Here is a 26412-nt window from a genome sequence, read left to right as displayed (position 1 = left end):
CTCTCATTCAGCCAGTCCCAAAGAAGGGTGACCACTTCCAACCCTCCAACTATCGTCCAATTGCTTAAACGTCCTGTATTTCAAAAGTTTTTGAGTCAATTCTCAATAGAAAAATTTTAAGGCATCTTTCCTATCACAACCTTCTTTCTGATCGTCAGTACGGGTTCCATCAGGGACGCTCCACTGATGATCTTCTCATCTACCTTTCAGACTCCTGGTCATCCTCCTTTCGGGACTTTGGCGAAAGCTTTGCCATTACACTTCACATCTCAAAGGCTTTCGATCGAGTCTGGCATAAATCTTTAATTTCCAAACTGCCCCTGTACGGTTTCCATCCTTCTATCTGTGCCTTCATCGCTAGCTTCCTTTCTGGTCGTTCTATAGCCGCTGTTGTAGACGGCCATCGTTCTTCTCCTAGATCTATCAACAGTGGTGTTCCTCAGGGCTCTGTCCTATCACCAACTCTCTTCCTTTTATTCATCAATGATCTTCTAAGCTGTACATCTAACCCTATCCACTCATATGCTGATGACTCCACCCTTCACCTTTCAATTCGGTTCCCGCAACGCCCATCTCAACAGTTACTTCAACAAACAAGGGATGAGGCAATGGCACACCTAATGTCTGACTTGGCTTGTATCTCTGACTGGGGTAAAAATAATATGGTTGTTTTTAATGCATCTAAGACTCAGTTCTTACACTTATCACCCTGACAAAATCTTCCACAGGTATACTCACTAATGTTTAATAATATTCAGCTTAATCCTGCATCATCCTTGAACATGCTTGGGGTTTCATTTACTCGGGACTTATCTTGGAAAGATCATATTATATCTCTTGTAAAATCTGCTTCCAAGAGATTGGGTGTGCTAAGCCGACTCCACTCTTTCTTTACCCCTGCACAATTGTTGACTCTATACAGGTTTTTTTTCCACCCCTGTGTGGAGTACAACTCTCATGTGTGGGGAGGCTCCCCACATACAGCTCTTCTCAATAGGGTGGAGTCAAAGGCTTTTCGTCTCATTAACTCTCCCCCTCTTACTGACTCCCTTCAACCTCTGTCTCTTCGCCGCACTGTTGCATCTTTATCTCTTTTCTATCGCTACTTTAATGGTCACTGCTCCTCTGAACTGTCTGCTTGCATTTCCCCACCTCTATGATGGCCGTGTAGCACCGGTCTGGCAGCAAACTCTCATCCCTTTTCTGTCCAACTCTCTAATGCAAGAGTTAACCGTTACTCCCAGTTTTCATTTATGCAACAGGTTAGCTCTGGAACTGTCTCCCTCTGTCTGTATTTCCTGCTGCCTATGATCTCCAGTCTTTCAAACGCAGTGTGTTCAGGCATCTCAAAATGATCGGATCTTGAATTTGGCTCTGTACTGTATTTTGTTTTTCTCTTGGAGGGAACTGTTACTGCGGGCTCATGGTCTTTGGTTCCTTCTTCCTCGCATAAAAAAAAAAAAAAAACTACGGGAGTAACGCCTCAGTTACTTCCCGAAGGGCAAGCAGGCCCACGGCTACAGCCTTTGTACGTACCAGGGTAGATAGACCCTCAGCTACGGCCTCAGTATGTACCGGAGAAGGCGCTGCCCCTGTGCACCCTTTTCCTGCCTTTTCCTCCTATGGGAGTAACACCGTGTTCACGGCCACCGTACGTGATGGGGAAGGAGCGGCCACTGTACGCCCTTCAGTTACTTCCCGGCAGGTGGGCTGGAACACGGCTATGGCCGCAGTGTGTGCAAGGGTAAGTAGACCCACGGCCATGGCCTCAGCACACACCAGAGAGGGCGCTGCCCCCATGCACCCCTCTCCTGCCTTTTCCTCCTTCGGGAGCAGCACCACCAGCACTGTCTTAGTACGTAAGGGGGAAGGAGTGGCCACCATGCGCCCTTCAGCTGCGAGCCCTAGGATTCACGAAACCGCGTTCACAACCACCTTATGTGATGGGGAGGGAATGGCCACCGTACGCTACTCATTCGTGACTCTGAAGGCCCTCCCGGAGCAGGAGGTCCCTTCCGTAGCCGACCCCTCCCCTCTCGGCTGCGTGGGACGCCCTTTGTCTCCCAACAGGAGCAGTTCCCCGGAGGTGCTGTCGGAGTGGTGGCGTGGCCCAGTCCAAGCCCTACCACCTACCCCTGGGAGGTCCCTGTCCCTGACGGGCACCCGACGGAGACGATGCTGCAGTTCACCCCTGACGGCACTTCTTCCCATAGGCGGCCGCAGTCCCTGGACTCCCAGGTCTGGCCAGCAGCCCCCCAGGCCCAGACAATCCAGGCTCTCTCTCTTCTCGGAGCCAGAGATGCCAGGCCTGCCTCCTGCAGCTGTTTGGCCCTAGTCCCGAGGGCCACCTCCCAGGTCAAGGCCCCCAGACTGGAGGGCCTCCCTGCACCCCACCGATGCGACCCCAGTGTGAGGGCCGCCTCCCAGGTCAAGGCCCCCAGACTGGAGGGCCTCCCTGCACCCCACCGACGCGACCCCAGTGTGAGGGCCGCCTCCCAGGTCAAGGCCCCCAGATCGGAGGGCCTCCCTGCACCCCAGTGATGATTACTACCCTGGCAGTGACGTCCCTACAGACAGTGCGCTGCCCCCTGCAGGAGGGCTCCCCATAGGGCCCCTCTCTCACGCCCAGGACGTGCAGCAGGTGATACCCAGGGAAAATACAGGTACATAGTGACACTAATAATACTAGTACAGTGAACAATCAACACAACAGTGTACAGTGACAAATAACAGAGTAAAGGCCCAAGTGATACATAAGTGACTAGAGTTACACACAGTGCACTGTGACCCGGTACCTGGCAGAACAGAAAAGACCAATAACTATATACGGGAGGACTTATAGAGATCGTGGGTTAACCCGCCCAATCCTGACGTTTTCTGAGCTTTGGTCTGCCCCAGTCCCAGCTTTTTTGGACCATTTTATTTTTTGCTCAAACATTCGCTTTTGGTCAGAAACCAAGGAAAATCACAAAGAAAGGTGTCCCTTGGGTCCAGAAATGGCTTACCCGGAGCACCTAAGTTTGACAGGTACTGCCATGCTCTATGAGTAGTCTTTTCGCTGTACGTTTTCTATGGTGGCACGGGTACTCTGAACTGATGCAGTATACGTTTATTATCATGTATTCATATGTTGGAAATATGTATACCAGAAGTATATTGGGTTTTATACAGAAAAAAATGAGAAATAAGGTATGTACCATTGTGCAACCCTAGCAAAATCGGTCGATTATGTCACCGATGGGTAACAAACATCGTTATTTCATCAGCTATTGTATTTTTTCATGTTCCATATTACTTCCACAATAACATCATACCATTTTCAACTTTACATAATTGTTTGTACATATTTTGAGGCATTATGACAAGAATTAGCATAAAAGTAGCGCTTATTTACCAAGTGAGATCGTTTTCTTTCATGCTTCTTTCAGCTCAGATACTATTTTTTCACCTTTTTGATTACTTATAATATATAACCCACTTACATGTTATACAATTAGTTTTATAGATGTACTTGCTTTACGAAAAGAAATAGCATAAGAATAGCGCTTATATACCAAGTGACAACTTGGTCTTTCATGCTTTTTTCAACTCAGATTCTATTTTTTCACCTTTGTGATTACTTATAACATATAACCCATTTACATGTTAGACAATTGCTTTTACAGATGTACATGCTTGATGAAAAGGATTAGCATAGAAGTAGCGCTAATTTACGTAGGTAAATCATGTCATGTCATTATTTTTTCACCTTTGAATTTATTTTCTCCCCCTTTATAGTACTTCTCACATTACATTCTGGCCTTTTCCATATTAGACATTTGCTTTCACAGTAGTACACGATTTACAGTAAGCCTTATCCTAATATATATATATATATATAGAGAGAGAGAGAGAGAGAGAGAGAGAGAGAGAGAGAGAGAGAGAGAGAGAGTGAGGTGGGATGGTGGTCCACTGGGAGACAGCTTATCCCATAATTGGTAGCTAAATTTAGAGCCCTTGGGGAATTTCCCACTCCTCTTACACCGTGAACAGAATTACTGACTGTATGTTCTATGACTTTCAACTTAGACTATTTTTCAACTTACTAACTTTACAGTAACTATACCTTTCATGCTTTTTTCAACTCAGATTCTATTTTTTCACCTTTGTGATTACTTATAACATATAACCCATTTACATGTTAGACAATTGCTTTTACAGATGTACATGCTTTATGAAAAGAATTAGCATAGAAGTAGCGCTAATTTACGTAGGTAAATCATGTCATGTCATTATTTTTTCACCTCTGAATTTATTTTCTCCCCCTTTATAGTACTTCTCACATTACATTCTGGCCTTTTCCATGTTAGACATTTGCTTTCACAGTAGTACACGATTTACAGTAAGCCTTATCCTAATATATATATATATATATATATGTATATATATATATATATATATATATATATATATATATATATATATATATATATATATAGAGAGAGAGAGAGAGAGAGAGAGAGAGAGAGAGTGTTGCCTCCCCCACACCACTCTCGCTTTCACGAATCTGTCTGCGCTCTCCCGCCCCAACACTTTCACTTTCTGCTGCCCTAACCATCCCCACACCACTACTTCCTGCTACAGAACACATAGAAGGAACATACCTGTGGAACAGTCGCGATGTGACGTCTGTCCCAGTCCCACGTGGTGATATCTTTTCCTTCCCCAGCCAGGAAAATACGCCACCATGTACAGCTTCCTCGTCCTCGTCCTCATCTGATGGTATGTGTTGCTGCCTAGATGCAGCACGTGGTGCAGGCTGGCCGTCCCCTGCCCTCCTATATGTTATATATTTGACCTTCCTTGGGGAAGGGACCTCCTCATCACTGCTGCTGGTAACCTTCTCAGGCTGCATGTAATCAACATCGAGGGTGTCGTCGTCCAGTGGGGAATCACTATCCCCTGTAAAGGTATCCAGGGCGACTTGTATCCCCTCGTCTGACAGCCCACGATGCGCCATGTCTGACCTGGGTGACTGCTGACAGGTAAGTGGAGGATCACAGGGTCAGGTGGGGTTAATCTGGGTCTAGGGGATTATCCGCCTGGCGGCGAGTAGGTGAGGCTTGCGTAGGTGGGCGAAACAAAAATCAGGCGCGAATTTTGAAAAATGTGAAAATTATGCAACTTGCAATGTTGCCGCGTTAATTCACGTCGCCGGGACATGAGTGCACATCATGTGCGGACGTTAATTCACGTCGCCGGGACGGCGGGGGTTAAAGTCAGAGACGTGCAGGGTTCGTCAGAAACTTGTGAACTAGTGCTACTGCGACTAAGTGACTCCCGCAAGTGTCAAGACCCGCATCCTACCCACTTATGGTAATATTCATTCCCCCCACTCTTGGTCACATCCTCTCCTAGTGAAATGAACTCAGTATATAAAACGCCATCTCTGCCTGGAAACAGTATCCGGGTAATGTAGTATTAGTATCAAATATCCATGTAGAAGTGAAGAGTGACCTATTGTGCATGTAACCCTACCCATTTGTATTAAAGGCTAATTCTGTGTTTCCTGTGTCTATACATATCCAATATCTCTTTGTGTATATTGTCACGGTGTAAGAATTAAGACAATAGATGTGTTAAGGTGTACTGCCTGGTTTTCATGTCCTGTTTCTTTGTGGGTGCTTTACTTCCGGTCCGGAAAGAGGACCCCACTCAGTCGCTGGTGTTCTTAGGACGAGAGGTCGGACTAAAAACACCCAGCATAACAGAAACAGTTCAATCTGTGGAAAGACTGAAGAAGGTGTGTTTTGGTAACAATCAGTCAAAGATCAAGATCGCAGGACTAGACCTGTATGTTTATATGAAAATAAAAAGAGACTGATACATCTGGACCAAACTTGGTGAAAACGTTAAGGTCAGCCAAGGGTTTCATCTATTGTTTTTTAGAACACTAGGTCAGTATCACTTCTTTGGTCAGCTTAGGTAGTTTTAGATCAATTAAGACGAAATCTTAACAAGTTTCAAGGTAAGTCCATAATAAAGGATTTAGATTCTGAAAACAGTCAGTTAAGTCTCAAAGTCACAGAGAAAGCTAAAATTTCAAGATCACATGGCAATGTCATATTTAACAGATGCGACATGATTTCGACAAAACTTTATGGAAAGATTCAGGGTAAAGCAAAGGTGAAGGGATTCGATATTGAGAGCAATCAATGAAGGCCAAGGTCACATGGCAAAAGCAAATATTCGGCTCTTAAACCAATTGGTGGACTGCACTCCCTGATTGCTTCTTGTAGTTGTAAAGTGTTATATCCAATGTTTTGTTGCCCCATCAAAAGCATACAGGCCCAAGGCTTCAAACACTTGCTGATTGCTGACTGCCATTAAGTGAGAAGTAAGCCACAATAATCCCACGGATGTAATACCTTTTGGACCACTTAGGTGAAGAGTGACTTACTGTAAAGCACTGAACCGCCAGGCATTAATAAGTTTTCATCATTTCCACAGAACGAAGTAATTTGATTTGTGGGCTACAGGAACCCACTTACCGTGTCTCTCTTTCTATTGAGTAACCTGAAGAAAACACCACATCAAAATCTAAAATTTCTAAGCAAAGTAAAATGGTTTGGAAATTGGATTTACAAAGAATATAAGAAGGTAGATGATGTATATTCGAATTTCCACTCAATAAATGCCGCTGTGCCTCAAGGATCAATCCGGGCTCCAACCCTATTCCTTATTAGTAGCAGTGATTCTTGTCTGTCACCCATAATCCCATTCACTCATACGCAGATGACTCAACGCATCCATCATACTTAAATACCCATTCACAATGTCTGATATTACTAACTCCCAACTTATCACCTAAATCTCAATAAATCATGACTTACCTAAGACCAATGAATGGGGACAAAATAACATTGTCTCAGCTAATGCCAGGAAAACAAAATATATCCAATTTACTAGCAGGCAGAATTTGCCTGATTCCAATACTTCCTTCGGTGCAAACATTATACCTGTCAAAGTATTGAAAAACTTGATGTTTTGCCTTGCAAAACGGTGCTTCAGACCTCGCTAAAACCGCTTCAAAGAAACTTGGATTAGTGTACAGAATCTATAACATTTCCACTGTCGTGAACTTAGCTATGATTTACAAGCGTCATGTTTGCCTTCAGCTCGAACATTGCTCACGCTTGTGGGGTGGATGTGGAATGGTTGCCTTAAAACAAATGAAAATTTTTAGAACAAAGATAAAATAATAACTAATAACCCAACAATTCTAAGTTAACTACCCCCCTCCCCAGCGAGTAAGACAGAGTGTTGCCTCCCTTGCATCATTTTACAGACAATGACAAATGCTAAGAAGTTGCATCCACTGTGCCACCTCTCTATGCCTTCCCCCGTGCTACAGGCCATCTGGTAATGCTCACGACTGAAATGTAACACTGCCATATTGCAGAACTTCTATCAGAATTTCCTCATTCCCCTCAGTATTGTTTTTAGAAACTTGCCTCCCCAGATGAATTTTCTCCCAGACCTCAACCTATGGCAGTTCAAATCCGACTGTCAGACTTCTTTTCTTATTATTTAAATGAAATTAGAATGCCTGTAATTCGATGTATGCAATTATTTTCATTTCTTTGTCGTTTCTCTGTTCCTCTTCTGTAAAAAAAGAGTCCTACGAATGGGTTAATATTTATACCCTGTGTGTATATATATATATATATATATATATATATATATATATATATATATATATATATATATATATATATATAACCCTTAACCACGCTCAGAAATATAAAACTGGATTATGAACTAGTTCTGTAATTCTGCCAGACGGGAGGAACTGATGAAAGAAATTAAGCAGTGATGAGGTGGTTAGTAAAGAAATCAAGTGCCGGATATCGTGCTCTTTGGAATCCAGGCTGGGGCAAGGAACTGCTTGAGGAGCGGAAACTCGCTCAGTCACGCTTTAGCGATTATACAATAGAACAGTGGAAACTACATGCTATACAAAATCCACACTAATACCATCACAACAGACTACAATGAAACTGCCATAGCAGATAGTCAGGATGTGTGGTGGATATTAGCGCCGAGATACTGACACGTAAAATTTTTTAGAGAACGGCTGAGTCTTAGAGAACGAATTATCATGTCCATGCTCAGAGATGGAAATATGGAAGAAATATTAAAGGTTGTGTTTGCCAAACAGCCATTAATTTATATTTTATCAGTGTATGTCATTACTGGGTTGTAGTCATGCAGTATCTTAGTAACGATGTCGTTCACCCCTCCTGGCGGCAAACACTCATATGCTGAGGCCAGCGATCTGAATTAAGACCGGCTTAATCAACGTAAGCCGTTTATAGCAGGATAGAGATATTCAGTGGCTCATTATTTTGACAGTCAGGTTCCTCGTGCCTAAACATGCCTGGGAAAAAATGATCTCCCGTATTACCCTTTGATTATATATATATATATATATATATATATATATATATATATATATATATATATATATATATATATATATATATATATATTGGCGTGTAATTTCATTCAGATTACAGTTCCTAGTCTAAAAAGAAATTTACTCTCTCTTTAATGTTACTGTGACAGAAGCAATAAGCATTTTCAGGAAAATTATCTATGGTGCAAGTGACGCTTCAGAATCATATACGTTGTATCAGCGTCAAGAGTTTTGAGATGCTTGGCGTCATATTACAATCATGGGTCTTGTTAGGAATTAAAAATGACAGAATGATACAAGAGGCAGCTCTATACTCCCTCCCCCGGTTACAAAAGATGGTAACCCAAGAAGAGATAGGCTGGTTATAGAATAAGTACTATAAGAGTTATCCTTAGCTCATGATTTTCTGCCTTTTGATAAATTCTTATTGCAACGACTGTGAACAAACAGTCTACACGGCACTATAAAAACTAAACTCCAGTCTTGCCAGATATGAACGTCTGATGTTCCAGATTTTTCTGTTCCATAAATAAATTTGCCGTGCACGCCAGACGTTCGTCACCTGGCTATAGCGTAAAATTGTAATGGAATGTGACAGATGGATAAAGGCCACTGGAGCCCTCCTTTTGTGTAACAAACTTAATAAGGTTACCTGAATATGGACTGTCAAGAAAAGTTAGTGTTTACGTGGTTGGTGGTGCCTACATAACGTCATAACTATACGTCACACAAGCCTCGCACGAGCGATGGCTCATTCTGTCACCTCGCATGCTTATTTTACTCTTATAAGTGCCTTAAGTCTCCACAGTTGGTAATAATCCATATTGACGCCAGGTAGGTCGGGGTCTGAAACATACGCTAGTAAATTATCATCGTAGTCCAACGCTTTGATAAATTATTGCCGAAAATCAGTGTTCCACTGCCTCTGAAACCTATAGTAGGTGGGCAGTACCGAGATACAAACATACCGAGTTACATTACCGAGTTACAATTCGAATAACGGTAGCAGTAGTGACATTACTCTTTTCGTCATGTACTGAAATTGGTACCGACGGTACATTTTTAAGCGTATTTTGTCGGTACTTGGTACCATTACATTTTATATATTTATATTCACGCATCGTGTGATTAAAAAAAAAAAAAGTGAGAAGGCCTACATGGCAGTGCTGCTGCCGACCCTGGCCATGTCCCTCAAGAAATTAAAAGCGGTGAAGGAAGGCGCCGATTTGACGGTGTGCCAGCCTCTAGTGAAGGCAGTGATTGGAGGTGTGGAAGGCAGGTTCGACCATCGTTTCGAGGACATTGACTGCCTGCTTGCTGCTGCCTTTCATCCCCAATTCAAACTATCGTGGTTGGCGCGGTTACCTGAGTCTGCCTCCTACGACATAGAGAAAATGAGGAGGAGGATGGAGAAGATGGTGTCACTACCGGAGAGCAGGCTAGAGGACACGTAGAGCAGCACCACTGATGATCATGACGAGCAGGATGTCAAGGAAGAGTTTTTCGAACCCATCTATGTAAAAGGGAGGATGAAAATGGAGACTGGGATAAAGCTAGTAAAGGAATATTTGGAGAAACCCCAGAAACATAAATTCAACAAGGACTGCTTTTCTTGCTAGGTTTATTTGTAACTTATAACACGCCAAAACCATCCAGTGCTGTTGTGGAACGTGTTTTCATTGGGGAAGGACATGCTCAAACCAGAACGGGAAGGACTCAGTGACTGTCATTTTGAAGTGCTCATTTTCCTCAAGGGCAACACTGGAAAAGAAAGCTGAAGTGCACTGTGTAATTATTAATCAGATTATTGTGCATGTAATGACACGATGCAGTCATAATATTGTGTTTATTTTGATAAACACTAAACTAGGTGTATAAGAATGTGAAGTACAGTGGCCGGTTAAAGTTTAGTGATGTATGTATTTGTAAAGGACTGAACAGTCGCAAAACCTTATGCTTTAGTCACCCCATAGTTAATGTGACTGTGACAATTGTCTGAATTTTCGTCTCTCCTCAGGTCCGGCTCTGCTGACAAGTCTGGGGCCGGATACTCAAAACGAGCCTTTTGCCACGGCGCCAGTTGATGAACGGCGCCTTTTTGTACGGCAGGTCAAAGGAGCCGTTGGGGACACACCTGACTCCCATACTCAAACAATTTTAAAGGCGCCATTGGTGTGCCTTTCCTTGGAAAGGCAACTTTCCCTCAGAAGGCGCCGTTTGATACCCCAGCCAATCACAGCAGCGTTATAAAAATACCCTTAGGAAGTGTCTGCCAATCGCAAAGCAGCATTTCCTCTCAGCTGACGGATATAAACAAAAACTTAAATGAGGATGCAACGCAGTAGCCCCGACATATTTCCGTTTTCGTAGTGATATTTTGTGGGAATGGTGAATAAACATAAGCTGGGATTCAATCGCACTAACTAAAGAGTTTTTTGAGGGACCTAAAACTCATTGCACAAAATACAGATACGGTGTATTCATGTGTGTACAGTACCTTCAGTAACACCTTCCTTAAATATTTTGTGCACATCTGTATATCTATCTATCTATCTATCTATCTATCTATCTATCTATATATATATATATATATATATATATATATATATATACCCCTGGGGGTAGGGGGTTTTCAAGAATACTCCCCCAGTATCCCTGCTTGTCGTAAAAGGCGACTAAAAGGGTTGGCGGAGGGTTAGTGCCCCTCCCCGGAAAACAACTAACTAAAAAAAACAAACAAGAAGCCTCGGACAAGGACTGACCAAACGATGACGACCCAGGACCGGACAAAGGACTTGGTAATGAGTACATGGAATGTAAGAGGAGCGAATGATGAGGTGAAAGAGAGAGAGATTGTCCAGGTGCTTGAGGGTGCGAAAGTGGATGTATGTGGAATAACTGAAACAAAATGGAGAGGAGAAAGTGTGAGAGAATGGGAGTATGGATGGGGTATATGTGCAGGAGTAGATGAGAATGAGAGGGCAAAGGAAGGAGTGTGTATAGTTGTGAGTAAAAGATGGAAGAAGAGCATAAGACAGTATGGATCACTTGGGTCAAGGATTGTGTGGGTAAAGTTGAAAGTTGGAATACAAATGTGGGCGATTGTGTGTGTGTATGCGCCAACGCAAGATCGTGCTAGAAGAGTGAGAGAAGAGTTCTGGACAAATGTGGAAATGTGCATGGAAAAGTTTGGAAGGAATGAGAGAGTGTTTTTGATTGGTGATATGAATGGTAAAGTTGGGAATGTGAAGGTGGATGGAATAGTTAGTGAGTGGGGTGTGCCTGCCGAGATAGATGAGAATGGGAGTGCGTTAGTGGACATTTGTGCTGGGAGGGGGTTGGTGATAGCCAATACCCTCTTCAGGCATAAAATGATCCACAGGTATACATGGCGAGTGATGAGAAGGGTGGGTGGTGAACTGAATGAAAGGAAGGCAATGATTGATTATGTGTGTGTGGATGAAAGGATGCGAAGATGTGTAAAGGATGCAAGAGTGTATAGAGGTTGGGGGAGTGGACTTTCTGACCACTACTTGGTGGTGGCCAGAATTAGGATGCAAGTGAGATGGAGGAATAGAAGAAGGGAAAGACGAGAGGAAGGAGTAGTTGCAAGGAGAGTGGAAAGGTTACAAGAGGATGAGAAAAAGGCAGAGTATAAGAGAGAAGTGGAGGAACGATTGGGCAAATATGAATTGGAGCAGATGGGAGACGTGGAAGGTGTGTGTAAGATATTTACGGAAGAAATATGTGCAGCATGTGATGTGGTGTGTGGAAGGAAGAGAAGGCGGAGGGGGTACAAGGAACAGCGTGGTGGACTGAAGAGGTGAGACAGGCTGTGGCACAAAAGAAGAAAGCATACAATGAATGGGTGAGAAATAGGGGCGTGGAAGAAGTTGAGAGGCGGAAGAGAGAGTTATATGTGGAAAGGAAGAGAGAAGTGAAAAGATTAGTAAGAGAGAGTAAGAAGAGAGTGGATGAGGAATTTGGAAGGAATTTGAGTGTAAAGTGGAGGGACTGTAAGAAAATGTTCTGGAGAGAAGTGAAAAGAGTAAGACAGGGTGGAGGTGATGTTAGCAGGGGAGTGAAAGATAAAAATGGTAGATTACTAGTGGAGAAGGGAGAAAAAGTGAGCAGATGGAGAGAACACTTTAAGGAATTGTTGAACGTAGAGGATGGAAGTAATGCAAGTATAAGTGGCTGGGGAATGGCTGGGAGAAGGAGGGAGGTGAGAAGACAGGAAGAAATCAGTAGGATAGAAGTTGTGGAAGCAATGAAGAAAGTTAAATTGGGGAAAGCCCCAGGAATTGATGGAGTGTGTGGTGAACTGCTGAAGCATGGGGGAGAGATAGTAGTAGAATGGATGTGGAAGATGTGCAGATTGGCCTGGGAGGAAGGTAGAGTCCCGGAGGATTGGAAGTCAGGTATAATTATTCCCTTGTACAAAGGAAAAGGGGAAAAAGAAGTGTGTGGTAATCATAGGGGCATTTGTCTTCTTAGTATAATAGGAAAAGTGTATGGTAGGATACTTATAGACAGAGTTAGAGAAAGAACAGAGAAATTAGTTGGAGAAGAACAGGGAGGCTTTAGGAAGGGAAGAGGTTGTGTAGATCAGATATTCATTCTTAGATCTTTAGTGGAAAAGTTTCTAGAGAAAGGAAAGAAGTTGTATGCGGCTTTCATGGATTTGGAGAAAGCATATGACAGGGTGGATAGACAAGGATTGTGGAAAGTGTTAAGAATGTATGGAGTAGATGGGAAGTTGTTGAATGCTGTGAAGAGTATGTACGATGGTGCGAAGGCTGCAGTGCGTGTGGATGGTGAACTAAGTGAATTTTTCTCTTTGAAAGTTGGTTTGAAACAAGGATGTGTCATGTCTCCATGGTTGTTCAATCTGTACATGGATGGGGTAATAAAAGAGGTACAAGGTAGGGTAGTGGATGTTGGAGTGGCCCTGGTGAGAGAGGATAGTGTTTGGAAACTCCCTGTACTGTTGTTTGCAGATGATACAGTGTTGTTGAGTGAAGACGAAGGGGAGCTGCAAGGCTTGGTGGATGAGTTTGAGAGAGTGTGTAAGAAACGGAACCTAAAGGTGAATGTAGGGAAGAGTAAAGTGATGGTCTTTGAGAGAGGTGAAGTTAGTGAATGTACAGCAAGGTTAGATGGTAAGGAATTGGAAAATGTGAGTACGTTTAAGTATTTAGGTAGTGTGATGAGTAAGGATGGAGGTTTGGAGTGTGAAGTGCTTGAAAGGGTACAGCAGGGAAGAAAGGTTGCTGGTTCCTTGAAAGCAGTGATAAGAAACAGGGAAGTGAGCATGGAAGTGAAAAAGTTACTACATGACAGTATTGTGATACCAACTCTAACGTACGGAAGTGAAGCTTGGACATTGTTGGAAGGACACAAGTCAAGAGTGAGAGCAGTGGAAATGAGTTATTTAAGAGGAGCCTGTGGAGTCACGTGGAGAGACAGGCTGACGAATGAGGATATAAAGGAGCGTTGTGGTGTGGATGTGGATGTGATAGGAAGCGTTATGAGGAACACACTGAGGTGGTTTGGCCATGTGGAGAGGATGGAGGGCGAAAGACTGACGAAGAGAGTGTATGTGAGTGAGGTGGAGGGGAAGAGGGAGGGGGAGGCCGAGGATGAGATGGAGGGATGGGGTGGAGAGGTATATGAGAGCGGCGCGTGAGTTGGGAGCAGGGCAGTGAAATGGCGGGGGACAGGGCGACTTGGAGGCGATTTGTTTGTGGCCACCCCAAACGGGATTGAGGCGTCTGGCAATAGATAGATAGATATATATATATATATATATATATATATATATATATATATATATATATATATATATATATATATATATATATATATATATATTACATTGGAGCCCGGTGTCTGGAATATTGGACTGGGATTTTTCAAGTCTTTATAAAGTAGGGAACCCCAGGGTAGGGACCTATGAGCTTCGCGACTATGAGCCGATAGGCGGAGGGCAGTACGCTTAGTACCCACCCAGTGCCATGCCTCGCCCAGCACCCCTGGGATCCAATGGGTTAATGACTGGCAAACCTATCAGTCTTTTTAACCCATTGGAGCCCGGTGTCCGGAATATTGGACAGAACTGGGATTTTTCAAGTCTTTGTAAAGAAGGGAACCCCCGGGTAGGGACCTATGAGCTTCGCGACTATGAGCCGATAGGCGGAGGGCGGTACGCTTAGTACCCACCCAGTGCCATGCCTCGCCCAGCACCCCTGGGATCCAATGGGATATATATATATATATATATATATATATATATATATATATATATATACAGGGACTTCGTGCAACCTATGATTTTATGAAATCCCTTAGGAATTCGTGAAATTAGTTTAAATTAGGATAGTTTAACAGAGGTTAAGACAATCAAGGTTTAGTTTAGGCTAGGTTTAGTTAGATTAGGTTAATTTAGATGAACGATTAACAGCTTAGCATCTTTGTACATTAAATTTAACCTACCCTTACCTGACTAACCTTAACCTCGATTATCCCAGCCTAACCTAACTACAGCCCAAGTTAACCTAACTAACCTAAACTTAGCCTCAGTTATCCAAGCCTAACCTAACTGCAGCCTAAATTATCCTAACCCTAATTGGGCCATCCTAATTTTAACTCATTTCATGAATTCCCTAAGGATTTCATGAAATCACTGGTTAAACAAATCCCCTGAAACAAGTAAATATAACAAGGCGTTTGTCTGGCCAGTATTCCTCTTCTCTAAGCAAGAAAAGTAGTTGCTATTTCATTTCCTATACCTACTGGTGGAACAGCAGCTGCTGGACCCAGGGGGAGAAATTAGATTAAAGATGGGAGAAACACCAGCATTACTGCCTTTCAGTTTAAAGCCAAATTTTCCTTGATTTTGTCTGTCTTGTAGTGTACAGGCCAAACCACAACAAGAGATATGTCTCATCACATGCACAACATTCTCATAAAGCTATATTTTTCCTGTCATAAATGATTTAGAATAATTAGGTTTAGTTAGTTTAGGCTGAGTTCAGTTGGTATAACATAGGAGGAAATCTGAGGGGAAAAATTTATAGTTTTGGACAACAAACCTTAATATAACTTACCAATATCCTAAACTGGCCTATCATAACCTTGGCTATCCAAATCTAACCTACTGTATTCGAAGCATAATTGTGGGGAAACCCGTTGTGGGTAGATTTTCCGCTGTTGCATGTTACTGCAGTGGGCCTTTGCACCTCCAGGTTAGGTGCCATACCCTTAACACAATGAGGATTTGGTTTAATGGCCAAGGGATATTATGGGGGAAAGGTGACTGACCAAATAAAAATAAATAAAAAACACCTGTGCTACTCAAACCAAAGTTAGACTACTATAATCTTCATTCTTAACCACATACTTCAAAGTACTCAGCAACCACAGCAACAAAAAAAACAGTAGCTAGGCTATAACCTATAATGTTTCAGGAAATCTGTGAAAATAGTCATTTTGTGAAATCACTAGTCAGTCTGTGAAATGGAATTTTAGACCAGGATGATTTTGGTTAGATTTCAGTTAAAATCAGGTCAGGTTTGGTTAATTATGGCTCTGTTGGATTAGATCAGATTAATTTAGATTACGCTTTGTGCAACTTATCATGACCTAGTCATAACTAACCTATACTAACCAAACCAACATTAACATTACCTAACCTAACCTAACCCAACCCTTCTTAAAAATTGTAATTTAACCTCACCTAACTACAACCTTCATTTATAGTAATATTACTATGATCAACCTAAGTTAAAATCCATTTCACAAACTGACTAGTGTTTTCATAAAATTACATTTTCATAAAATTTCATTCCACATTGCCTGGAATATAAAATTTACCTGCAAAGAGGCAACCTAACTTACTCAAATCAGTAACTATTAGGGTGAAATCTGAATATATCCAAATACTATTAACTGAAGTACTGCAATACCTCTAGCTGAAGCTTGTGGTTTAGGCTTACTCTAGGAGCGACTGATCAAACAGAAATCACACTGAATTGTTAATATATTGCTGAATATAAATACTTATATGCACCGAGCAAACAACTGTAACATCAGACACACGTTAGTGCAGCATGAATTATGGCTAAATGTATTGAAGAAACAGCATTAAACAGTGTGTGCCTCTACCGCCAAGTTGGCTACATCCACATACCACACATACTCCCCAGTTACGTCATTATTACTAGAATATGATATCGTGCTACCCAGTAACTACTTTTGACGCAAACCATTCCACTCCAAATAAGGTAATGAGGCAGTAATTCATCTAAATACGAGCGAGGAGCATCGCACACATCATCCACTTGTTGTCGTTCAGGAAAGGCGCCTTTTCATTGCTAGGGGTCCCCCGACCCTGCCGGTCCCATATGGCGCTAACAAGCCATGTTTTCCAATATGGCCACGCCCAGCCGAGCTTTTGAGAATGCGCCTTTCACGAAAAGGTAATGTGTAATGGCGCCTTTGACACAAAACGCGCCGTTAAACGTTTTGAGCATCCGGCCCCTGGTCTCTGGGTCCTCAGTGTAGTAGCAAAAAAAAAAAAAAAAAAAAAATCAATATTGAACAAATTTACTTTATTCATATTCATGTACCGAGTACCGAGTCGATACTCGATACTTCTTTTTTTTGTAAGGGTACCGGCAGTGACACTACGATTTTAGGCAAGTACCGGTACCGTTACCGACGGTACTTTTTGTGTACCGGGTGCCCACCACTGTATATATATATATATATATATATATATATATATATATATATATATAGATAGATAGATATATAGATAGATAGATAGATAGATAGATAGAGATAGATAGATAGATAGATAGACAGATAGATAGATATAGATAGATAGACAGATAGATAGATTTTTGTAAATTAAAGACAAATCTCATACGGAAGTAGTCGCCTACTCTGTATGTAGTATAATAATTTGTCTTACAATCCCCTGACGATCTAACTAAACGTAAGATAGAGTTTTCTGTGTAGAAGTGTTTGATGCAGTCTTCATTAAGCATTCATTATAGTGCCTGTACTCTAATTTGGCCTAAAATTGCCATTTTTATATCTTCTGTGCTCATTTGTAGTGGCAGATTAACAATAAAAAATGATGTTAATCATGAAGAAGCACTGCCATTCTCATCTATCACAGCAGGCACACCCCACTCACCAACTACTCCATCCACCCTCACATTCCCTACTTTATCATTCATATCGGCAATCAAAAACACACTCTCATTCCTTTCAAACTTTTCCATGCACACTTCCAAATTTGTCCAGAAGTCTTCTCTCACTCTGCTTGCACGATCTTACGTTGGCGCATACACGCACACAATCACCCACATTTGTAGTCCAACTTTCAGAGTTACCCACGCAATCCCTGAGCCAACTGATCCATACACTCTTATATTCTCCTTCCATCTGTTACTCACAACAATACACACAATGTACAAAACGATATTAGCCAACCGTATCCAAAAATTAAATCGCTAAGAAAGGGGTGTTAGGGACCTTTCTTAACCGACAAGAATGCGAGCCCTTAACCCATTACCAACGATGTCGTCATTCTTATTTATATTTAACGTTACATGTTTTTATTCGGTTTGGGATAGGAATTCCAAACTGTGGCATACAACGCCTTCACTAACACCGTCAATATGAGAGACGCATGAGGTCAGAAATCGAGTGGGTATGATGATGATGATGATCATCATCATGAAAAATGCCTTTTTTGAGAAAACTAAGAGATATCAAACTCCTAACCAAATTAACGGTGGCAGTGTTAGTGTGGAAGTGAATTCCAGAGAGAGAGAGAGAGAGAGAGAGAGAGAGAGAGAGAGAGAGAGGTGGGGGGAGGGGAGAGAAGGGAGGTGCACCACCTCGCCTTTCCGTGCACATTTGTGTTCCACGCCTCACCAGGTACAGAAGCAGTGGGAAGTGAAAAGTATTTCATCACTCAATACAGTTGCCTCTCTGCTCATCTCATCTTCATCGACAAGCAAGAGATTTTAGTATAGAATTTTTTTTTAATTCCCTCATTACAATGTAGTTTTTTCTTTTTACGTTAGAGATCCACACACATGATTTTATTTTTTTTTTCTGTTAAAAAATTACTTCGACGACCACTTATTCTTAAATCTCTTCTGAATGAAATATTACTACAAAATAGAAAGTTTTATTACTCTTAGGTAGGAATTTTTGCACTGAGAGAATTCTTGAAATCTGTTGTCCCTCCAGGTCGAAAAATATAACCTAAACAGAATGAAGTCATATTGAGATAACAGAAATAAAGTATTGAAGATATTCGTAGATTTCAGGAGTAAAATGTATAATACAGTCTCTGGCTAAACGAGTCAAACACATAACTCCTGTCTCATCCCATAGATGATTTCATTCAGCATACTGGTGTGGATATGAGAAGAAAAACGTTATAATTATGTGTGGGTCACACTTCCTTTAGACCTGCGGTGGCGAGGTGGTTTCACGCCCCAAACTAATGAGGGTGACTTACAGGACGATGGTACACAACCTATAGTTTATATGGAAACAATTTGTCAACCATGGTGACCGAGAGAGCTGAAACCACCCACACTGCAGTTGGTCGGAGTGTTTGGTTCTGAAAACAGAACTTCATAATAATTAGGTTATGGCCCCACATGTTTCTTGACCTGCTGTGGCGAAGGGGGTTCGAGGCTCACACTGAAGGGGATACTTTACAGTGCGATGTTATTCATATATATATATATATATATATATATATATTTACAGATGTCAGGACTCTAAAATATTGCTGGTAGCATAGATGTAATCAAGAAGGTTAAGTCAGTCATGACTAGGGCCAGCAGGAAATATCGTCTGCACATTCCGTCTGAAGAATGTGCAGTCTGCACCTCTTGGCGCCTGATAGGAATATACACATACACACACACAGGCTCCTAGAACATTTGACAACTGTATAATCCACGTGACAGAAGCTCTCATATACGAGAGAGAAGCGAGAAGAAGACAGAAGGAATTATGGGGCTGGAGAAGAGAGAACGAGTAGGGGGGTCCAGCGAGAGAGCCTGCGAGAGAGTTAGCAAGCATAAAACCACTCTCACCTCAATACCGTCTTCTGAGACAAACTTAGTATAAAATTTTGAGATATTCCCTCTGAAGAAATAAACTACAATCAAACCCCGGTACTCATCTTTATCTTCTGTCACCGACTACAAGTTAACTGATGTTATCTCCTCACATATCTACTCACTGTTACCTGCAGCTCAGCTACGACTACTATATAATCAATTACAAGAGTGACATACTATTTTGATGGCGCGAACGTACGAACCAATGCCTACGAGCCTACAAATCTACAAGCCTACAAGGCTACAAATCAACAAGTCAATTACCATCGATTCTACGAGTCTACACTATCAAGACTGATAAGATGCAACGGTACAGTCAAATGCAAGATATTACGATTCTGCCACGTAACCAAGAATAGCTACAAGTTTTCAACATACAGCAAGAAAGTACAATTAATCGCTGTAAAAGGAACCACAAGCATCTCAAGGAACTACAGTTCTACGATGAAGTAACCACAAGCCAGTAAACAGTAAGAAGAATGAGTTACGTTCGAGGAAAAAAACAAGCAAACGAAGAGCGAGAAGACTCACAACCCACAACCACCTGACCCCACCCTTCTCTCCAACCTACCCTCCATCTCCATCACCACCATGCTGATGTAGGGGTTACAGGTTACAAGGTCAGACGACGGCAGCAAATACCAGAGCCCTCACTCACCTTTCACCTCACTCATCGTTACTCAACATTACTCATCGTTATTCATTTACTCTCGACAGCTACCAGAGCGAGAAGTTGCTGTGCTAGCGTTTTGCTGAGAAGCTGAGAACACCACCACGACACGTCAATCGACTCGTGTCTGACAACACTATCACCAACTGCACTATCACTAACACCATTCCCACCACGATAAAAGTTAGTGAGTTACATAGTTACTTCATTTATACAATACACAGTGATAGTCACAGTGGTAGGCAAAACATTCTGCACAAACATACAAAACATGCTGTAGTTACAACTTACGTACACATACCTACTTCAATTATCTGCATAAGTCAGTCACTATGTACTTGTACCAACAATAACTATTATACTGTATACTGTATACATTCATTCATTTAATTTAGCCTGTATTTGTTCCCAACGAGCGTTACCGTTTATACATACATAAAATACGTGTTTCATGCATAGAACTAAGCAACAACACATCTGCAAAGTAATGAATAAAATATACTATCACATTAACCCAGTGAGCGATTTAAAGAACTGTGATAAACAGTTATTAACTAAAGTTATCTAGTGTGACCAGACAAATTAAATTACAAGGAAAATGAGAGAGAGAGAGAGAGAGAGAGAGAGATGGCCAACACGAATGACGATAGCAAAAATGAACATCCTCTTTCACACAATCGTGATGACAGATTTCCACACAGTGTTGACAAATAAATTGCCCACAATAGGTACAAACGAACAACAAATGAGTGTATATAGTTAATGCTGTATATATTGTATATATATTTTTATATAAAATAACAAATTATGAGGTTATAAAATATCATTTTCAATAATAACTGTGCAACATAACTAAGCCTTAAAAAGGGTCCCAAGGATTAGCCAGCAAGAATGCGACCAAAGACACCACCGAAAAGCGAACACAAACGATGGAAAAGTAGAGAACACAATACATACAAAAGTAAACTGAGATTGCATAACAAACAAAAATAGGTACAACTGTTGCTACAAATGCTACAGTACAGTATAAACTCCTTCTATAAGTGAAACAAAGAGCAAGTTATTGTTCTACACGAGCCAGTTGTAATGCACATCATCACTACCATCGACCGCAGCATGACTAGATCAGCTAATTAATAGATTTTTTCGGTAGGAAACGATGAGGGAACATACATATTGTGGAATATTACTACAGCAAATGTTATACATTACTGATGTATTATACAATTGATTGCTGCTATTGTGTTACTATTGTGTAATTATATGCATATGCACACAATTATGTCGCAACGTACAGTATATAACATACAGTGTAGTTGTACAATACTATTACAGTTATCACACTTAACTACAACATTACTGTAATTATGTCGCTACGATTATGTCACTACAAACAATAGCATTGCTTCACTTATGTTACTACAGTTATGTAACTACAAACGCTAATATTGCTGCAATTAGTTAACAATTACAATACAGTACATTCATGCTAAATACAATATAACTGTGTAACAGTTACAATATTAATTTAAAATACAATTATGTAACAATTACAATATTGCTTCAGTTAAATAATACAATTATGTAATAATTCATACAATGTAACTACAATATTCCCACACGTCTGTATTACCAGAATCATCATACAAGTGTAATATAAGGGATTACTATAGGCATAACTCCATATGTAATGTAATGACCTAGCAGTACTACCAGTGCACTATTATATGCATGTGTCTGTTGTACATGAACATTTGTGCTACAATATCACTACAATGTGTTATACAAATTTTACTACAATGTATTTACTGACTTATACATACAATGTATTACTACAGTATATTATGTTTTTACTCCAAACAATGTATGACTACAATATGTTATGTTTCTGCAGTATTATTATATCTGTACAATAGTATCATAAATATTATATTTCTACTATATTACAATGAATACTATGTATTAAGAGAGTAAAATTAATTGCTACAGGCTGTCGTAGGTCACCAGCAGGGCGTGACCGATCAATGTCAGGACTCTAAAATATAACAAATAATAGCTGGAAGCGTAGATGTAATCTAGAAGGTTAAGTCAGTCATGGCTAGAGCCGGCAGGAAATATCGTCAGCACATTCCCTCTGAAGATTGTGCAGTCTGCACCTCGTGACGCTTGATAGAAATATACACATACACACACACAGGCTTCTGGAACATTTGACAACCATATAATCCATACGACAGAAGCTCTCATATACGAGAGAGAGAACGAGAAGAACACAGAAGGAATTAGGAGGCTGGAGAAGAGACAGCGAGAAGGGGTGTCTGGCATGAGAGGCTGCGAGAGGGCAAGCATAAAACTACTGTCACCTCAATACTCTCTTGAGGCAAACTTAGCATAAAATTTTGAGATATTCCCTCTGAAGAAATAAACTACAATCAGACCCCAGTACTTATCTTTTATCTTCTCCTGTCACCGACTACAAGTTAACTGAGGTTATCTCCTCACATATCTATTCACTGTTACCTACAGCTCAGCTATGACTACTATATAATCAATTACAAGACCGACATACATATATATATATATATATATATATATATATATATATATATATATATATATATATATATATATATATATATATATATTTATATATGTAAGGTGTGCTAAGCCGATTCCGTACCTTCTTCACCCATGCACGGTTGTTGACTTTATACACGGGTTTTGTTCGCCCCTGAGTAGATTACAACTATGTGTGAATAGGCTTCTCACATGCAGTTCTTCTCAATATGTTGGAGTCAAAGGCTTTTTGTCTCATTAACTTTCCTCCTCTTACTGGCTCCCTTCAACCTCTGTCTCTTTGCTGCACTGTTGCATCATTATCTTTTTTCTATCTTTACTTCCATGGTCACTGCTCCTCTGAACTGTTTGCTTGCATCCCTCAACCTCTACGACCAGAAGAAAAAAGAAAGAGAAACATGGATCAGATCAAAGAAATCATGAAAAAAGGAAAAAGTCTGATACAGGTCCGAAGCAAAATGACATTAGGAAAGTAACAAATTATATCACTTAAAGTAAAAAATGGTGAAATCATTAAATGCAGAGAGAAGATGGTGAAGAGAGTTGGTGAATTTTACAAACAACTGTATGCATCAAAGTCAGTAGTACCAACAGCTAACTTTTCATTTGACACAAGTGAAGTATCTGAGGTAACACAAGATGAAGTAAACATTTCTCTTGACCCTCCATTGGTGCGGCTCGAAATTTATCGTCGTTAGTGCAGTGGGGTTTGATATGCCCCAGGCTCTTGTTCATATTATTCTCACTTGTTTTTAAAAACTTGTGTTTTTGCACAATTTATTTAAACGAGATAACCATTTTATTATACTAATTGAACAAGAAAAAATTATTTTCACAAGAAATTATGAAATTTATTTCATGATTATAATATTCATGTACTGAATTCACAGACTAACACACTTCCATGTGTTTTATCAGTCTGAAATATATTCATTGACACAGCAACTCTTTCCAATGTACTTTCCTCACAGATTATTATATTCAGTGTAATTTGCATAAAGAATTTTGTTGTTGAAATTTTTCTCCCAAAGTACCATCAAGGCCTTGTAGCCCTACCCTCCACACTAGTTATCTCCCTACACTTACATACACACCTGTTATCATGGTAGATATTACAGAACACACTGAAGTGCTTTCTTTTCATGCGACAAGTTAGTTATTTCCAACTCCCGTACATATAGGCCTACTCCTCACGGCCTACTTTATCTCCCCACAGCCTAGTAATCTCCCCACACCTACATATACCTGTTTTCATGGTTGGTGTGACAAAACACATTGAAATGACCTGCTTCAATAAGAATAATAGGTAGTTATCAAAATTTTCACGTTTTCGATTGTTCTGCTCTGGGTCATGGCACTGTCCCCAAATTACTGGAACTTTTGGGTACATATCCAGATGCATTTACCTACCGTCCACTCCCGTCTGTGATCAGTAGGAAACTGAGAGTACTCATGGATCAACTCGGTGTAGGATAACAAAAAATTACACGGGCTAATGCACGAAAGCTTTGGTTTAATCACGCTTGTTCTAATGCTGTCCGCAACAAGGAGAGAGCCTATAAAAGGTACCAGAGCCAACCCACCCCTGAATCACATCTTTTATACATTTCTGCCCGGAATCGTGCTAAGTTTGTTCTTCGCTCTGCTAAAAATAATTTCATCCATACAAAATGCTCTCAACTCTCCAACTCGAACTCTACCCGCTCCTTCTGGCACCTTGCCAAAAAACCTTTCTAAAAACTTTACCTCATCATCCTTCCCTTCTCTTGTCTACTCTGATGGCTCTGTAGCGATTTCTTCTACTGATAAAGCAGATCTCTTCTCTCAGTCTTTCTCCTCCAATTCCACCTTAGACGATTCCGGAGCTGTTCCTCCACCACTTCCCCCCTCTGACTTCCTCATGGCCAACATTAAAATTTCTTCAGCTGATATATTTTCTGCCATCACTGGCCTCAGTACTAATAAAGCATGTGGGCCTGATGGAGTCCTTCCTGTTGTTCTCAAGAACTGTGCTTCTGTGCTTACACCCTGCCTAGGCAAACTCTTTCGCCTTTGTCTGTCAACTTGTACCTTTCCTTCTTGCTGGAAGTTTGCTCTCATTCAGCCAGTCCCAAAGAAGGGTGACCATTCCCAACCCTCTAACTATCCTCCAATTGCTTTAACATCCTGTATCTCAAAAGTTTTTGAGTCTATTCTTAATATAAAAATTTTAAAGCATCTTTCCTATCACAACCTTCTTTCTGATCATCAGTATGGGTTCCGTCAGGGATGCTCCACAGGCGATCTTCTCACCTACCTTTCAGACTCCAGGTCATCCTCCTTTCGGGACTTTGGCGAAAGCTTTGCCATTGCACTTGACATCTCAAAGGCTTTCGATCGAGTCTGGCATAAATCTTTAATTTCCAAACTGCCCTCTTACGGTTTCTATCCTTCTATCTGTGCCTTCATCGCTAGCTTCCTTTCTGGTCGTTCTATAGCCGCTGTTGTAGATGGCTATCGTTCTTCTCCTAGATCTATCAACAGTGGTGTTCCTCAGGGCTCTGTCCTATCACCAACTCTCTTCCTTTTATTCATCAATGACCTTCTAAGCTGTACATCTAACCCTATCCACTCATATGCTGATGACTCCACCCTTCACCTTTCCATTCAATTCCCACAACGTCCATCTCAGCAGTTACTTCAACAGGCAAGGGATGAGGCTATGGCACACCTAATGTCTGACTTGGCTCGTATCTCTGGCTGGGGTAAAAATAATCTGATTGTTTTTAATGCATCAAAGACTCAGTTTTTGCACCTATCAACCCGACAAAATCTTCCACAGGTATACCCACTAATGTTTAATAATATTCAGCTTAATCCTGTATCATCCTTGAACATGTTTGGGGTTTCATTTGCTCTGGACTTGTCTGGAAAGATCATATTACATCTCTTGTAAAATCTGCTTCCAAGCGACTGGATGTGCTAAGCCGACTCCGTTCCTTCTTTGCCCCTGCACAATTGTTGACTATACAGGGGTTTTATCCGCCCCTGTGTGGAGTACAACTCTCTTGTGTGGGGAGGCTTCACACATACAGGTCTTCTCAATAGGGTGGAGTCAAAGGCTTTTCGTCTCATTAACTCTCCCCCTCTTACTGACTCCATTCAACCTCTGTCTCTTCGCCGCAGTGTTGCATCTATATCTCTTTTCTGTAGCTACTTCAATGGTCACTGTTCCTCTGAACTGTCTGCATGCATTCCTCCACTTCTACGATGGGCGCGTAGCACCCGTCTAGCAGCAAACTCTCACCCCTTTTCTGTCCAACTCTCTAATGCAAGAGTTAACCGTTACTCCCAGTCCTTCATTTATGCAACAGGTCAACTCTGGAACTGTCTCCCTCTGTCTGTACTTCCTGCTTCCTATGATCTCCAGTCTTTCAAACGCAGTGTGTCCAGGCATCTCGAAATGAATGGATCTTGAATTTGGCTCTCTCTTGTATTTTGTTTTTCTTTTGGAAGGAACAGTTTTGCAGGCTTATTGCCTTTGCTTCCTTCTTCCTCACATAATA

The sequence above is a fragment of the Coenobita brevimanus genome, chromosome 31, assembly GCF_032717465.1.
Source record: "Coenobita brevimanus isolate Jiangsu-jjx chromosome 31, ASM3271746v2, whole genome shotgun sequence".
NCBI lineage: Eukaryota > Metazoa > Arthropoda > Malacostraca > Decapoda > Coenobitidae > Coenobita > Coenobita brevimanus.
Note: the sequence above shows the minus strand (reverse complement) of the source record.